Raw genomic sequence first — 18,316 nt, forward strand, 5'->3', positions numbered from 1 at the left:
GAGCGGCATATATGATGGCTACTTTGTGATCGGCAGGTCTCTCCTGTATTGGTGTGCATAGTGTAATTAGCAGGGGTGCAACGATACACAAAATTCACGGTTCGGTTCGATACTTTGGTGTCACAGTTCGATATTTTTTCGATACAAAAAAATGTTCATGCCTTTTAATTTGTCATTTATTAAAATTATAAATATATATTTTAACTCAAAAGTACAGTTTTTAAATTTAATGTTGCTGAAACAACAAAATAATAAAATAACAAATCTATCTGATCAAGAAATCACTCATCTTTGGAAAAGAGAGTTTATTACAGAGAAATGGCTCTTTCCAAAATAAAAGCTTTACTATACGCTTCTTCTGGGCTATATTCTCAGCTGCATATTAAACATATCAGGTCCCCATAAGGAGAATCATGTGCTAACGGCTGTCTAAATGACTCGGGTAAAGTTTGTAGCATGCGTGCTTGTTGTTTTTGTCTTCTTCCACTTGTCTTTGCACTAGGATGATGTCGCCGTAAATGTGCAGTCATATTCGTTGTGTTCCCACTAGTGCTGTCAGCGTTAATCTGAAATGACGTTAACGCCACAACACGGCAAATCTCCGTTAACGAGCTACCGCGGATCGCCCCGTGCATGGGGCTGGACGGCCAACATGTTAACGAGCTAACTGCGCTAACGCACTAGTTCCCATCAATGTAATTGAGCATTGCGTGGCACATCCGACATACTGTTTTACTTTTGTTCATGACGTGCTTACCTTCATACGTCACATGAAAACCAAAATAGTTCCAAACGCCAAATCTGAATTAGGGTGAGGGAGGTTCAATTTGCCATGTTGCAACTAGAGCTTAACTTCTGTCTCGCTAGCCTACCCTGCCCTCAGTGAATCTGCGTTCGACTACTCCGCCTAGGCTGCACTGTCGAGCGCAGATCCACTGAGCGCTCAACACAGACAGCACCATCAGAAGGAAAGTTGATAAAAAAAAAATTAAAAATTTTGTATTGTTTGATACATATGCGTACCGAACGGTTCAATATCGATACGAGTATCGTTGCACCCCTGGTAATTAGGGCCAAAACCACCCAACCATTCGCTTCCGCTTATCCTTTTCAGGGTGCGCACTGGAGCCTATCCCAGCTGTCATAAGGCGAAAGGCAGGGTACACCCTGGACAGGTCGCCAGGCTAACACATAGACAAAGACAACCATTCACGCCTATGGGCAATTTGATCAATTAAGCTATGCCCACTAACTGCACGTCTTTGGACTGTGAGATGAAGCCAGACTACCCAGGGAGGACCCAGGCAAACAACATGCAAACTCCACACAGAAAGACCCCGGCCTGGAATTGAACTCAGGACCTTCTTACAGTACGGCAACAGTGCTAACCACTGTGCTGCAATTAGGGCGCTTCGTTAAATCCACCCTTCATTCATTGTGTCTGGTTTCAGAAATACTAAAATGGCAAACTCAGGGCTTTTACATCAGTGGAATCCCATGGGTGTCACAGTGGCTGTCTCTAACTTTTATATACAGTCTGCATTTAACAGCCAAAAGTGGCACTAATCCAAAACTGTCCATCATTCACCCTCTGCAGGAGAAAATCTGCAATCCCCCTTAATCAAGATATACACACAGCATTAATATTTCACGATCAAGTTAGTAAGAGCGATTTTGTGCTGTGCTGGCACAGAGAAAAGGACTCTTCAGGTCCAAGATAAATCTTAGCTTAAAGTTGAATGAGGATTAATGCAGAAACCATGCTAGTGCTATTATTTATAAACGAGGCTCGAGCATGCATGTGGATGTAAATGCATGACCACAGACTGGCTTTCGCAGCTGCTAATTTCAACCTCAGGATGGAAATTTTCTTGGAATTAAAAGTCAAAAGTTCCCTTCTAGTTAAAATGTCACCATAGCCAATTAGAGAATATGACAGACACTCTCTATGAGATCTTGCTGTGACAAAATGTGAGTACTGTGTTGGTTTTGTATGTCTTTTATTCTTCCCCCATCCTCCGAGCACGAAAAAAGCTTTCACAATAATCAAGTTAAAAACAGTGAGTCAAGAGTCTATGCGCCACTGCCTCTGCAGGGATTGAATCAGCTCGTGCAGAGAGACACGGTATCAAATCAAAGGCTCTGTTTGTAAATCTGGAGCAGAGGTTAGTAAAGGTAAGGAAGGAAAGAAGAACAAGGCGTCTCTGCTCCATTTTGTGTGGTGTTTCCTCCCGATGTCATCATCCAATCTTCAATCCAACTGTGAGTTGTGCCTTTTTTGGCCGCTTTTCCCGTTTACTCACCAATCTATAAAATATGATGCGCACACATGCAGGGATCACACAACGATAAGACATCTCAAATATTCCCCCGCTAAATCTGACAGCTTTCTTGCTCCTCCTACAGGGAGCGCTCTGCTCCACATTCGCCCAATCCAAAACACACACAAAAGCAGCAAAAAGCCAAAACAAAGCAGCAGCATCATTTCCCCACAGGCAGATAGCTCAGCTGTAAATACACTACAGCAGCTTTCACAAGAAATATGACATCACTGGGTGGCTTGACAATCAACAACAACGCCGTCTCGGCAGCCACCCTCACTGCCAAGCAGGTTTACAGCGTTGCACTTGTCTCACCGGTCGCACACATGGGTGCGGTGCAGCCTCAGATTCAATTTTTTTATTTGCCACTCTCTAAAGTAAAAGTTTAAATGAGCTGTGAGATGCCTGTGTGTTTGTTTGTGTGTTTAATCGGGTGTGTGATCACGCACCCCGAGGCAGTATTTATGACAGAGGGGGGGGCTCCTGCAGGAACAGACGTTGTCTGAAGTCCCCAAAGACGAGTGTACAGGTGAGGTAATCCTCCTGTTGTGTCCTTGGTTTAGGACGCAGACACTTGACAGGCAAGTCCACGGACACCTGCGGCCTGAATGCTGAGCTTTGGTTCAAAGACTACAACCCTAAAATACTGATGCAGAGCTGGCTTTACTTGGGAAATAAACATAAAAGGCATGCTGTAGTGTTTCAGCTGCCAGTGGCATCAGGGAGCCTCACTGTGCCTTTTGTACTTTTCCTCTTGTGTGCTTGTTTCTGGACCTCAGCATAACAGTTTCAAACAGTTTAAAGTCTTTCTTTAAGCAAAGGTAACATCAGCTGCGATTGCCCTACCATATGTGTTTGTGGGGGTGTCAGCTGAGCTAAGGGGAACACAGATTTGCCAAACAAGCTGTTTCTTTTCTGGGAATTATGATGTTTTGGGGGCTTCGGAGTTTCAACCAAAACAAATATTTGTTTATTTGCCAACCACTAAAGAAAAAGATCAGTACTGGAAGTACTGTGAGATTTAATAATAATGAAAATAATAAAAATTTATATTTATTATGAATCAGCATTGTTAGTAGTTATTGATAGTGTGAGTACAAGAAAATAATTATTATAATATGATGTGTTAAATTTGTTTAGATCAGAGGAATAAGGAAGGATTCGTCTGTGTTTCAGTTTGGCTTAGCTGTAGCCTGAGAGTGTGTGTGATTGTTTAGAGGGAAAGGAATTTATTGACACTGGGGGTCTGCTGTCATAAAAGGAGACAGGAAGCTACAGTTGGGGTTGCTGATGCTGATGCTTTAATCTAATAAACGGTCATAATTGTTATAACTTAGAAGTAGGTTTGCAGGAGACTCTCCACCTTATCTGTAAATGTAAGACAACAAGAGGCCAATGACCCAGTGGATGCAGAGTGTTTGTAATAATAAAAGAGATTACTTTTATTCAGGAAGTCACATACACAGAGACACACACACAGTGCTTTGACTGTTACGACGCACCCACACCTACATGCACACTCACTCACGTGCACTCACACATACACACAGTTACACGCACATACAGGCACTCATGTGCTCGCGCATACACACACAAACACAGAGTTTGCAGCACACCGTGGGGGTTTTATGATGGGGTCGCTTCTATAAAGTTGACTGTAACAAACAAAGGAGTGGAAGATCTGCAGAGGGACACCGGCCTTGCACATCTCCCCTTCTAGAAGATGCATGCTTAACTGAAGATGAATAAAGGTTTTTGTTAAAATGACTACTGAGTCCGGTGCCGTCTCTGGATGCCTGAGGAATAAAAAGAACCGAACTGATTTTGTAACAATAGACAGTAGGAAATTTCTGTTTTGGATATCACAGTTCATTCATTATTACTAGAGCCCAATCGACAGGGTAGTATTATCAGCAGATGCTTCCTGTTTGCTAATCTATGTCTCATGGTCCGCGGTGGATGGCTGGAATTTCCACAAGGCTCCTGAGCCTACCTGGGATACATCCCTGGGCAGGGCCACCTCCTCCACACCTGGATCCAATTGCAGGCAATCATGCCAGAGTGATTTAAGCCTCACGCTGACGTTCAGTCCCCGCCAGTTCATCATCAACCTATGTTGGTAACAGGCCCTTGTGTGTTGGTAACAGGCCCTTGTGTGTTGGTAACAGGCCCTTGTGTGTTGGTAACAGGCCCTTGTGTTAACAAGGTGATTTACCTTGTTAATGAAACTTTCTTGTGCTGCAGTTTCTGGATTCACCTTGGCTCAAACCTTTGGCTCACGCTTTACACGCGGACTAAGGATACCAAGCAATCATTGTGGAAATCACTTTGTGCCTCACCTGCCTGCCCTCCTGCCATCAACCTCCATCTGAAACCTCCGGATCTCAGGTCAGCCTTTCCACGCCACTCAGCTTGCCTGGATTCTCGTCTTCCCCCTCTTAACACTCTGTTCCTCCTCCTGCAAATAAGAATTGCTATACAAATTACTTTCCACTTAAGGGCTACCTCCACTAACTCCCTAACTCCGTAGTCCTGCATACCCCTTAGCCTCGTTACCCAGGCCACGCCACGTCAAGCTCTACAGTTTATTTGCTTTTCTCCTTAACACGTTACCAAAGTTTAAGCCTAACCAATTAAATATTGTTAAACCACCTGCTGTCTCTGTCTGGGTTTCTGCGCCTGACCAGTTTCAGTACAGACCACTCGGTCCCGTGTCAATATGCAACAGCATGTGAAATGACAATGAAACAGAATCCCTCTTTAACTGTGTTATAACATTTAGCGATTTGAAATGCAACAAACACAACACCGAGCCAAGAACAGTTGCCAGAGTAATTCATTGATTATACATAACAAATCAATCATCAACAGAAATGAACCTCTAATAAAGGCATCTGACCACGTGCAAGCCTCACAAGTTTCAGCTGCTATCCAGTCGTTAAGTCTGACGTCACTAGCCGTGTCTGGGCCTAAACTCCGCTGCAGGTCCATATATCAAACGATCACTATGGCATTACTGAGAGTTAAAAAACTGTCTAAAGTCTTTCATCTTTAATATCAGCGTTCTGCTCTACCAGGTGTAACAATTGAGTTTAACATCCAGGCATCCATGAAAATGGAATTTATGACATTTAACAGAGTTAGAAGTTAGCACGAAGTTAGCTCGCTAGCTTCTATCTAAATACAATATAGCATGTCCTGACTGCGGGGTTTTGGAAACAAATTCAAACGTACAGCTCTGTTATCACTTCCAACATAAATGAAGACAGAAAACTAAACAGCAGTGACGTTTGTAGGGTTACTGAAGTTTGGCTAGCTGGTTTAAATGTGCTACGTGACTGCTAGCGACACAGCTATGTTAGCATGATATAAACAAGCTAACTTTTTTTCCACTCAATAAAAGTTAACGTGAGTGTTCTCGGTGGTCAGGAACAAATGCAATCGCATGGCAGGATGCTGTAAAAGGACCAAACTTCAGCCAGGAGAACAACTGAGATAATCCATCCACAATACGAGGTTACTCATTCATATACTGCTGCATGGGCTGGGCTGTAGACTATTACTGTAAAGATCGGTAGTTGCCACAGACACCTTCCACAGCAGACAATCTGAAATGTCACAGCAGGTAAAGTTGTACAGTTTATACTTACAATTAGCATCATTACAAGGTGTGTGAGTGTTCTGGAATTGACACTGTGCACGCTTGCTCTTTTTCAAGGCTTGCTGGGATACGTGATTGGAACAGAGCCATCACTAATGCTGTTACTTAGACCTGTGCTTTTCCAGATGCCCCGCGGCTCTTAATACATTTTCTGTTAGTTCTTTCCTGTGAACAATCTATTTTTAAGATTAAGACTGCTGCCATGAAAAAAGTCTTTTCAGGACACTTGTACCCTTGACAGCAACCTCCAACACCTTGCGATTAAGTATTTATGGTACATACTGCTGAGTCAACCAGATATCTTATGGTTGGATAACTGGCATAAAACATGAAGGTGACTGATCAACAATGTCTGAGCTGTTAATCGGGTTTATCGGACATTAGTGCCATTTATTAGCTTCAGTTTAGTTTGCTATCATATTGAAATAGAAGGTTCATGGTGTCTATGTGTACTTGTTTCATTTAAGCTCAATGAGATGTGTCTTCTGCTGTTTTTTGACTTCACAGTGTGTGTGTGTGTGTGTGTGTGTGTGTGTGTGTGTGTGTGTGTGTGTGTCCTCTGCTCCCCATCCTCTGTATCAAGGAGAAAAAGGCACACACGGAGCAGAGTAGCCACACGTGATGAACATGACTCATTTTTTGTGAATTACAACGGTGACAATTTTAAATTAAACAAGATGTGTTTAAAGTGCAGATGTGTTTTTAGACTTAATTCAAGGGGTTTAAAGAAAAATCCGTCACATTAGCTGTTCAGGAATTACAGTTTTGCTTTTAAAACTTGAATGGAAGTCCTTTGCAGTCAGTGACTGACTGAAGACTCTAGTAATCGATTGACTGAGTTAGCCATTGAAGAATATCCAATATCTTTGAGAAGTGCTTGTGTTACTTCCACAGTATGGCATGGGTAATTATCTATCTGTGCAATCAGTTTTTCAGCATTTTGCCTGAATCTGAGCACAAAGTGCAGCCCGGCATCACTCAGAATTCATCCTGCTACTTCTATCAGCTGTCACATCATCAATAAACATTAGTGATTTAATTATGTTGGCAGCCATACATGCCCATGCATAACATTGTGGTATAAGAATATCTTTTTTCAGAGCTGCACAGAGCCTTTTAAATGTCTTCTGGCAAGTGAGTGGTTTGCACCTTGTTGTAAATCCTCTGATTTTCCATTCATGAAGGCTTTTTTTTTTTAGAATAGAATAGAATTCAACTTTATTGTCATTGCACATGCACAGGTACAAGGCAACGACATGCAGTTTGCATCCATCCAGAAGTGCTTTAGCCATTTTTTATTGTTGACTTTGACAATAGTATGCCTACCTCATCAAGATGGTTCTGGGCTTGTTTAGATGTTGTGCAGTGATTTTCTTAGCAATGAAAAAAAAAATGCAATCATCCAGTTTGATTGTCTTCTGTGGTTTTTCAGGTTATTTGGTCCCGCTGAGCTGGCCAGTCCATTCCATTTAAATAATGAACCACATTGTTGATTTGGACACTCTCAAAGTTTTTCCTGACTCACTAAACAGTTTATTTTGATTTTTAAGCAAGTGCATTAATATCCCTGTGGACCCCATGTTCTGGTCACCAGGCACCAAATGCGAGTTCAACACTTGGACTCAGCTCACAACTTTTATCAGCCTGACTTGTCAAGAAATAAACAGAATCAGCTTTGGCTGCCTGCAAACCTCCCCATCAGTCAATTGTCTCAATACCTTTGAAACTGTTTGATCTATGAAACTGGCTACAACTCCTTAATAGTTTATCCTTTTTTGTTAAACACCTTAAAGTAAACATAAAAGTCTACATTAGAATTGTCTGATTACCTGTGGTGGGGTACGAATTAAAATTATAAAAAATTGTATCCTTCCATCTATTTTCAGACAGACAGACAACCACTCACAGTCACATTCGCATCTAAGGCCAATTTTGAATCACCAACTAACCTAGCCCCAACTAACCTGCAAGACATGCAAGACTGCATGTCTTGCAGAAACCAGAGTACAGGGGGAAGATGCAAACTCCACATAGAAAGGCCCCAGCCAGCTGGTGGAATCAAACCCAGGACCTTAATTGCCCAGTAAGTTATGGACCTAACTGTACAAGCCAAAAACTTACTGTGGCCATATCTGGCCATCAGTGTAACCATACACTAAAGCATACTGCACTGAATCCCTGCTGCTGTTTCTGGATTGTTCTGTCATCACAGGTGAAATTAAGCTGTTATTTGTTGGACTTGGAGCTCACAACAGTTACTTTTATGGTAATACAGAGAGGAAAAAAGATTTCAGAACCAGCTCTGTCCATGCTCATATTGTGAGGGATATGGAAATGAGAAAAACCTATCACAGCTGAGCTCTGTATCACTGCGAGACGTAGTTACATTTCTGTGAAGGTGCGCACACCAGGCGCAGGATACAGCATTAGGGTATATAGCTACACCGTAGCCTTTCCAATAGATCTATGTAGCTCTATAAAATAATAAAATAGCACTGACTACTTTTAACACAGAGGTTTTGTTTGCAAAAATACCAATTAAATTCATTTAAATTACGTGTGTGTGTGTGTGCTGTGAGTAATTGTTTTCATCCTTGTGTCAGTGTACATTATGCCAAGCAGGGCTGTCTAACACATGCTAGACCAGGGGTCTAGGGGTGGGCAATTCCAGGCCCCGAGGTCCGGTGTCCTGCAGCTTTTAGATCACCTTGGGTCAACACACCTGAATCACATGATTAGTTCGTTACCAGGCCTCTGGAGAACTTCAGGGCATGGTGAGGAGCTAATTTAGCCATTTAAATCAGCTGTGCCCTCGAGGCCTGGAGTTGCCCACCCCTGTGCTAGACTGTCAGCACATGCAGATCCTTGAGCATGAGTCCCAACACTCCCAGCATTCAGCAGCTCTCTGTGGGTGACCGTCTTATCAGCGCTTATCGTCAAGATGCTCAGCAGGTTGGAGTGGGACTTTTGTCTGATGACATTCACACTGATCTGGGATCTGCTGTAACACCGTGGGGACCCTCTGTGTTTGGAACACCAAGTACAAACCTCCTAATTGCCACCTTCTTTTCCTCTCGAATTTACTTCACTTCCTATCACCGTCTCTTTTCCTTTTCTCTGGTCCTCCTCATACTGTCGCTCTCTCCCTGCCTTCATCGCTCTCTCTCTCTATCTATCTCTTTTCGCTCACTCTCTCCTCACGAGAAGCGTCACGGTGTTTAGACTAATTGACAGCACCTCTTGGGCATGACACAAATAGAGCTTCAATTTACAAGTCAAATATGTATAAGGAGTGGTGCGTGAATGGAAGGGAGCCAGGCAGAGCTGCGAATGCAGCAGGAAGGGGGTAAAGAGGGTGAAGGGTGCTGGGGAAAGAAGAGGGCTGGTGGAGTTGGAATAAAAAGTGGATACAATGTGTGAAAACAGGGCATAAGAGAGCTTGGAAAAGGAAAGCCTAACAAAAGTGTGTGTGTGTGTGTGTGTGTGTGTGTGTGTGTGTGTGTTTGTGAAGTTTGTCTTGTATGTATGAATGAATGTGAGTGTGCTTGTGTCAGCGTGAACACATGGCTGCTGATGCATGTATGTGAAAGTAAGTGTGTGCATCCACAAGAGTGAGTTTTTATACACTGAACAGTATGTGTGCAATACATAGGGACAAAAGCATTAGTGTGTGTGTGTGTGTGTGTGTGTGTGTGTGTGTGTGAGCAGAGAAGCACAGCAGAGAAAAATCCAGTCTGCGGGGCAGAGAGGAGGATGATGAATGAACACAGGTAGCTGCAACCAAACCTCTGCTGCTGGAATGAAGCCATACAAACACACCACACTTAGCTATCAATCTGGCTGTCAGTGGATTACACTGTCTGACACACATACAGTATTCACTAAGACAAGGTGTGGGGGGAAAAAACGAGAGCAGAGCAAGCGGAAGGGGAAGAAAGAGAGCTCGAGGGAGGGATGGAAGCATGTCAGGATGGGAGGACACAAACGTGTTGAAAGATTGCAAAAATCACACAGCTTCTGAAAGGGTTTGCGTGCTGATGAGCATGTGTGCCCCGAGTCGTCCCTCTTCTACTATTTTTGCCCAGTTGCCATGGCAACCACCATCCTTAAGCTTGTGTGCGTGTGTTTGGGGAATGTAAAGTCCATGCCATGGCTGGCAGAAACCACATTGTCCGCACCTCGAAGCTGCACCCCACCGCCCAGCTCTCAGCTCTATGGTGGCTGAGCAAAGCTAAAAGCACTCCCAAAAACACATTTCACCCATAATCCCCTCCTCACCTCCTCACCCAACCCCCACTGGCCTTAGATAATCGTTCACAGTTTGAGATTATTCATGGCCTCAGTTATGTGGAACAAATTAAGGACACATAGAAAGACTAGGTGCTCATTAAGGCCTTTTCCAGATAGGGCTCCATTATAGAATGCTCTAATTAAACTGCTGTGGCATCGAAGCGGCAGTCGGCTGACCTCACTGCCTCTGAAGACACTTGAGCTCTATCACGCAACCAGGAGCCACTCATTACTACATGGCACTCTATCACGGCTAATGAGTGTGTGCGTGTGCGAAACGAGCGAAGAGCTTTTAGGAAAATGGTTCAGCTTTGTACTGCCGACCTGTTTGGCTAAGAAAGAGAAGATGTTTATGCACACTATGACATCAGCTTCTCCATTTGTGAGTGTAAGCTCCAGTAATTGGTATTTATGAGTACGGAGCAAAATTAGAACTAAATGCTGTTTTTTTTTCTAACAGCTTCCAGGTTATGAAGTGTTTTGTGGCCATAAATTAGTGCCGGGTGATGGGTGGCTTTTTCCCCATGGACTGTGTACAAAAGATGGACATAACCTCTGGGTCACCGGTACTGACCTATCAGGGCAATGTCTTGCTCTCCCGCTGCAGGCATCTATGTTCAGTGAGAGCAGAGAGGAATGAGCAGCAGATACAGGTTTGTTACCCAGACCGAGGCGCTGCATCTCCTGAGAGTAAAAACGAGACACTTTGTTGTCTCTAAGGCTTCTCCCAACACTGTTCGCTACAAAGATATAAATATTTATTCCTTTTTGTGTTTGTTTTTTAATTGACACATACAAGGTTGACAAAGGGCTGTAGAATATATAGAGTTTTTAATGTATACCAATATATTTTCCTTAAGAAATACAGACTTGGATAACATTGTTTGTATTGATATAACTTGATGTTGCATAGCAGAGAAATAAAGCTGTGCCAGACTTTTTCTCTACACTTCACAATTCTTGTGCAGCACTGGAGGAAGACACAGCTTGGGTCCAGCTATTAATAATATCTCCAACTTTTGAGCCATGCGTTGAAGTAGTGCTACAGCTGCTTGTGTGGCAACAGTTGACAAAGTTTGTTGATTTGTGGGAGGAAAAAGGAGCCACACTACAAAAGAAATAGTTCTGCCTCATGCTGGTCTCTTTCGTGTAGTATTTGTGTTGTGATTCTGACGCAACCCATTACAACACTGAAGTCGCACAGTAACACCAACTTACCAATTGGGGCGACAGCAGATGAATGACTCTCCTCTGTTTTGTCATTGTAAAGATGTCACTTCCTTGCTGTTAAACTTGTCTAAAAAGCCAAGAGCTTTCAAAACTGCACAATCTAACGGGTGAGGTTAAACATCTTACATGTATATGTATGAGTCACATGTGTTGCATGTACATGATGTCGGATTAGTTAGTTATTAGCTGGCTGGCGGTTTTCGTTTTTACATGCTATCTTCTGCATGCCTGTGCAGAATGTGGTTTCACTTTGAACATGGGATCATTCATGGGTTTAGTAACAACTGACATGCAATCACTTATTTAAATGACAAAATAAGCATTTATTTAACTGACTACTATCTCCAGTACCGCTTAAACATGCACACCCTAAAAATATATATGGACATGATTTTTTTTGTTGCCAAGATTGCTAAATCTTATTCTCAGCATCATGCACTATTAAATAGCTGTCATCTATCATCCCTTTGCAATTTACTTGTTTCAGCTAGTTTGCCTTGTTTGCTGTTGGTGATGATTTGCTTATGCTTGCAGAATTTTCATTTAAATTTTTTTTTTAAATTAAGCTCTTTCTAATTCATTAAAGTTTCAAATGAACCTAATCATCAATTACAACAGCACCACTGACACAGTCTGCTATAAACAGACTACAGGACTCAGTTGGGCATCATATCTACCCACCCCTAGGAGAAAAAGGACATGACTGGACCAGTACAGGCATCGTGAGCATCTCTGAACAAGAAGGTGGCCACAACACATTCTGTCAGATAAATGAAAAAGACTACGCCAAGCCTTCAAAGTGACTATGAGCAAACAGCAAAATCTATTAATATTTTGATGCCTAGAGTCACTCATTTCATGAATTAATTCATAAGGTAGAATTTCTCATTTACAGCTGTCTTTTGCCATTTGATAAGAGCAAGAGCAAGTCTTATGCTTTCATTAATAAGTTAATAGACTTTCATGTGAACCTCAGCATCACGCTGCAGCTGTATCAAATCAAAACTATACTTCTACTACCGCCAGATTCTAAACATCTTGTGTTTTTCTGTGTCTCCATCAGCAATTTTGCATTTAAAGGTGGTGTATTTAACAGAGATAGCCTCCTCTAAATATCCTACTTTGTTGAGTGTGACAAGGTGAGCATAATTTTTTTTAAAGACGAACAGCAATGAGACTTTTTCAGTATATCAGTGTTATGTATTTCCAAGTGTTGTGCACAAGAGTATGTGTGTTTATACCCATCTAAACATCTAAACACACGTTTATATGCACATATCAGTCGTGAAGGCCACAGTGCATGCTTGCACCTGTCACCTGTCACAGTCGATGTATGTGCGTGAATGTGTCAAACTGTTCAGAAAAAGACGTAACTGCTTCAGCTAACATTTCAATAATCTTTAAGCTGTTCTCAATAAACAACACAGAGAATAAGATGAAAATGTATCCACAACACAAGCAGAAGGGAATGATGTAATTTACAGGCTGAATGGGATTGGATAGGGATAATTCTGCTGTGCCATATTGAATTACACCTTAAAAATGAGAAATCTCACTCCTGTGTTGCTCAGAATTGGATTGTTTATTACAGCATTTTGCAGAGCTCACTTCTCTGTTAGCATTTAGTTTGCAGACTAACAGCTTTCCTTTGTCGGTTCATCATTCGGCTTAAAGTGTCATTGAATGTTTTGTTTTGTTTTTTAACCTATTTGGAGAGCCCAAAGGGAAATCTTACAGAAAGGCAATAAATGTAAAGTCAGAAAGCATGTAGGAGACTTGTAGGAGACCCGTGTTGGTGCTGTTCCTACATCATCATAATAATGTTGGTCCAGGTCTTCATGTATGAGTGCTGTCCAGCTGCTTCCTGTCACACTTCAAAGCCATGCATATTAGGTTAAATTCTACATTGGCTGTAGGCATGAGCGTGAGCATGAATGATTGTTTGTCCTGGGTGGGTGTTTGTGTGGCTTCAAGATTCTGAAACTGGGTATGCTTAGAATACAAAGTTAATCCCAGACCCAGTGTCTTACTAGTTGTTTGACCTGCCAGGTGTTATGAAGATAATGGTTACCAAATTTCAAAGTGCAGTTGATTTAGTAGATGGATCACTGGATTTGAGCATCATGGTGACATGGTGCTTAGTAGGGGTGCAACGATACACAAAATTCACGGTTCGGTTCGATACTTTGGTGTCACAGTTCGATATTTTTTCGATACAAAAAAAAATGTTCATGCCTTTTTAATTTGTAATTTATTAAAATTATAAATATATATTTTAACTCAAAAGTACAGTTTTTAAATTTAATGTTGCTGAAACAACAAAGTAATAAAAAAAATAAATAAATCTATCTGATCGAGAAATCACTCATCTTTGGAAAAGAGAGTTTATTGCAGAGAAATGGCTCTTTCCAAAATAAAAGCTATACTATACGCTTCTTCTGGGCTATATTCTCAGCAGCATATTAAACATATCAGGTCCCCATAAGGAGAATCATGTGCTAACGGCTGTCTAAATGACTCGGGTAAAGTTTGTAGCATGCGTGTTTGTTGTTTTTGTCTGCTTCCACTTGTCTTTGCACTAGGATGATGTCGGCGTAAATGTGCAGTCATATTCATTGTGTTCCCACTAGTGCTGTCAGCGTTAATCTCGTTGAAATGACTTTAACGCCATAACGCGGCAAATCTTTGTTAATGAGTTACCGCGGTTCGCCCCGTGCGTGGGGCTGGACAGCGTCAACACGTTAACAAGCTAACTGCGCTAACGCACTAGTTCCCATCAATTGAGCATTGCGTGGCACATCCAACATACTGTTTTACTTTTGTCCATGACGCGCTTACCTTCAGGGTCATACGTCACATGAAAACCAAAATAGTTCCAAAGGCCAGATCTGAATGAGGGTGGGGGAGGCTCAATTTCGGGTAGCATTGAGGCAGTTGCCATGTTGCAACGAGCTTAGCTTCTGTCTTGCTAGCTTGCGCTCGCTCAGTGGACCTGCACTCGACAGTGCAGCCTAGGCGGAGTAGTCGAACGCAGATCCACTGAGCGCTCAACACAGACAGCATCGTCAGAAGAAAAGTTGATAATATAAATTTTTTTTTAAATTGTATTGTTCGATACATATGCGTACAGAACCGATAGCACTGTATCGAACGGTTCAATATTGATACGAGTATTGTTGCACCCGTAGTGCTTAGCACTGGTGTCCCACAGCAAGAAGATCCTGATGGTCCAACACCTGGCTAGTGAAGTTTGTATGTTCTCCCCATGTCTGCATGGGTTCTTTCCCGGTACTGCAGCTTCCTCCCACAGTCCAAAGACATGCATTTAGTGTGGTTAGGTTAACTGCGTAAATGTGAGTGCAAGTAATTGACTTGTCTGTCTCTCAGCATTAGCCATGCAACAGGCTGCGACAGGCTCCAGATGTAAGGATGGAAATAAACACAATCCCCAAGTCACTGTGTAGTCGCTGCTGAAAAATAACGCCAGACTCACAATGATCTGCCCTTCAGTGATCAGCCAAACATTTCATCCAATCTGATATATGTGCAAATTTCTTGTAATTAAGACAGAAATCCTAGAGTTGTCGCATTTTGTGAGGCCTTGGTGACTTTGCCCTTCGAGTAAGAAAAATAAAAGGTTTATCAGTGGTTGGAAAACAATATAATTGACAACTACTCCAGACAGAGAGGGTAACTCGCCACCAGTGCAAATAGTTAATTTTTCTTTCTGTGATATGAAAGTGAATGCAAATGCCATTGAAACCAACATAAATATCAGGGTATACACTGCAGAACAACATTCAATCATCACAGTGTAATAACACAACGTCAGACAAACTTCAAGGATATCAGTCTACCCAGTTTGGAAACATAAACTGTTTATCATTTTCAGCTGCTTTGGTGCAAAAGAAACTGGTGACAACAATATCACTCCCTTTTCTTGTGCTTGTCCCAAAATAGGAATCATTTTTCAGGTGGGGGCCAAACACCATTACTCTTTCCTTATCCTGACTGAGTTTCTCTACTTTTGCTTTTGTTAGTATCTTTGTCACTACAGGCAGCATGACGTGGCACCTATACCCATCTATGCTGCACAGTTAGTCCAACTCCTAGAAACCCTGACCCCACCCCTCCCATTTCTAGAAGAATATGCATTTTTTGCATAGTTTAGTACCCCATAGAAAACAAAAGTTAGAAGAGGGACTGTGCTTTCTCAAACTGGAGTTCCCAATTCATAAAATCCAGAATTAGGAAAATTGATACTCTCAATCTGGCTTGGTCCAAGGATGGTGCATCGTTTGGGAAAATCTGGCACACACTCCAGAAATACACAACTTCATCTCTTAGCGGCGCTACACTGGTGATGGTACAAACACTAAAACCTTTATTAGTCCATGCCATTTCAACAAAACCATATATAGGAGCTATTTTTGATGTGACTGCACATTCGTGTATTTATAGTTCGCATGTGTAGAGGGTTACAAACATGGAAAACATGACATTTTTATGCTTTGTTTGCTTTTTGCATCAAACAATATTTAGCTTTAGAGTCCAGCTCTAATCGTAATATTTTTAAATGAAGAGGAATATAAAGATCAGGATGGAACAAGTCATTATTTTTCTGATTGCTCTCCAAATAACTATGACAATAATGGAAAATTTAAAAATTAAAAATATTTTTTCAGTCTGATGAAAACCCAGAGATTATGATTATTTTAGTATTATTCATAGACCCCAATAAAAACATCCTAATAATTTATTGTTTCTACAAAGTTAATTTCAACAGCTACTATCAGTACTATTTGCAAATACTGCACTGTTTGGATAACAGTATAATACAATGATATATATTGGTAATATATAGTATATGCGTGCACCCAATTAGCAAAATACACTCACAAAATCAGGCAAATTGATGAAGGAATCCATCAAACAATGGATTGAATTGTCAACCATCTCAGTGTGGAAACCAGAATTTTCATAACCCACTTTTCTTCTTCCAAATCAATTTATACAAATCAGACAGCAAGTTCTGGGCAACAGAAAATAACACTGACTGCATTTCCTGAATGGTTAAAAAAATGAGTCAGTGCCCTTAGAAACCATATCATAATATGCAATTTTATAGCTGTAAACAAGTTCAGAGCCTTGGTATTTAAACTTCAGGTATATTAGTTTCAGATGCTTGCTAATAACATGTGTAGATTTGTCTTTTACTCTGCAGTATCTGGTAAACCCTCCTTTTATCTCCCCCACCTTGTCTTTTAATTTTGTACCTGTCTGTTATGTATGGAAATAAGCGTGAAGATAACATCACGTAGGAGCCTCCTGGGATCTCATTTGCTCGAACATTGATCATCACCTCCTGATGTTAACATGCAAGATTCACATGCTACAAAACAAGAGTGAAAGCTGCTTCATTAAAAATCCACTGTGCCAGGATTTCATCAGTCTCACTTTAATTGTGAGTTACCGCAGAACGAATATTTGTCAGACTCCTCCACCTTCTGCAAAGCAATCACCGACATGATGGATGTACAGTTGTGAGAGGTATTAACGGCAGAAAGATAATTAAAGTCACTGGAAATAAAATGACTTTTTGGGTGCTCGTAATATATTTTGCCACGGTGACATATGTACTACAGACCTGATTGTTTAATGAGAGCAGTCGGCTGTCATCAGTTGCGATCTCAGAGAGGAGCATGATGTAGCACATGATGAAAATGTAGCAATAATTCTTGTCTTGTGTAGTCATTGAGGCATATCACAGTTTTCTTAATGCTCTCACAGATCTGACAATTTTGTTTCCCAACATTTTGAATCTGTTCAGTGACATTTTGGACATACCATCACTTTTTCTTTCACTGATGCATTTTTTTTCCATCAGACGCATTTTTATGTATTTTTTTCTCAGGATATTTCAGTTTCTTCATACTATTTTGGGGTTTTTTGTTGTTGTTTTTTCTCAAAAACCCATACCCGTAGGCAAGAACCGGTGCAGCTTTTAAGCCCAATATTTGGTGTTTCATTTTCTTTCTTTCTTTAAGTTTGTGAAATAAAACAGTGCTCATAATTCTTCACTGCTGCTTTCATTCACTGTTAGAACAGACCAATTCAGCTGAGATGTTGTAGTCAGAGGTATATCATCCAACTAAAAAAGCCAGAGGTGTTTTTCTTCTACAACTAAAACTTGTACTAGAATTTATCTGAATAACAATTTGTAAAGGTGACAGGTTGAAAGAATAGTCTGGTACTTTTCTCATGGGAAAGATATTGTCCTTATATTGTAAAGAGAGCATTAAACATCAATGCCATGGACAGAAAAAGACTAAAATCAGCAGGATCCAAAACAGAAGACGTTACATACAGTACAGACACTCAGTCACCAGTGGCAGCCAGAGATGGGCAGTAACGCGTTACGCGTTACTGTAATCCGATTACTTTTTTCAAGTAACGAGTAAAGTAAGGGATTACTATTGCAAAAACGGTAATTCGATTACCGTTACTTTCCCGTAGGAACGCTGCGTTACTGCGTTACTAAAACCGTGATTTTTTTACGAGAATGTCTCATGAGAGTGACGTAAGCAAGTGCGACGTTCGTGACAACAGCTGTGTGCAGAGCAACAATGGATAATATATGAGTGCGGGAGAGAGTATGAGCGTGCAGCGTTTAAAGCGTGGCAGTACTGACCTTACTTTGAGTTTGATTCCATAAAAAGTGACAAAAACATTAGCGTCCGTTGTGCATGGGACGAAAACTTCTTTTTACAGCGAAAAAAAACCCCTAAACTTTGAAGCAAGCACCGAGTGCGCA

General features: G+C 41.3%; 1 long non-coding RNA gene across 1 annotated transcript in view; it reads right to left on the reverse strand.

Moving 5' to 3' along the window:
- The window catches only part of LOC146523309 (uncharacterized), a 431,764-nt gene that overhangs the window by 252,112 nt on the left and 161,336 nt on the right, over positions 1-18,316 (reverse strand). The window lies entirely within an intron of this gene.

The sequence above is a fragment of the Neolamprologus multifasciatus genome, chromosome 3 (assembly GCF_963576455.1).
Source record: "Neolamprologus multifasciatus chromosome 3, fNeoMul1.2, whole genome shotgun sequence".
Taxonomy (NCBI): domain Eukaryota; kingdom Metazoa; phylum Chordata; class Actinopteri; order Cichliformes; family Cichlidae; genus Neolamprologus; species Neolamprologus multifasciatus.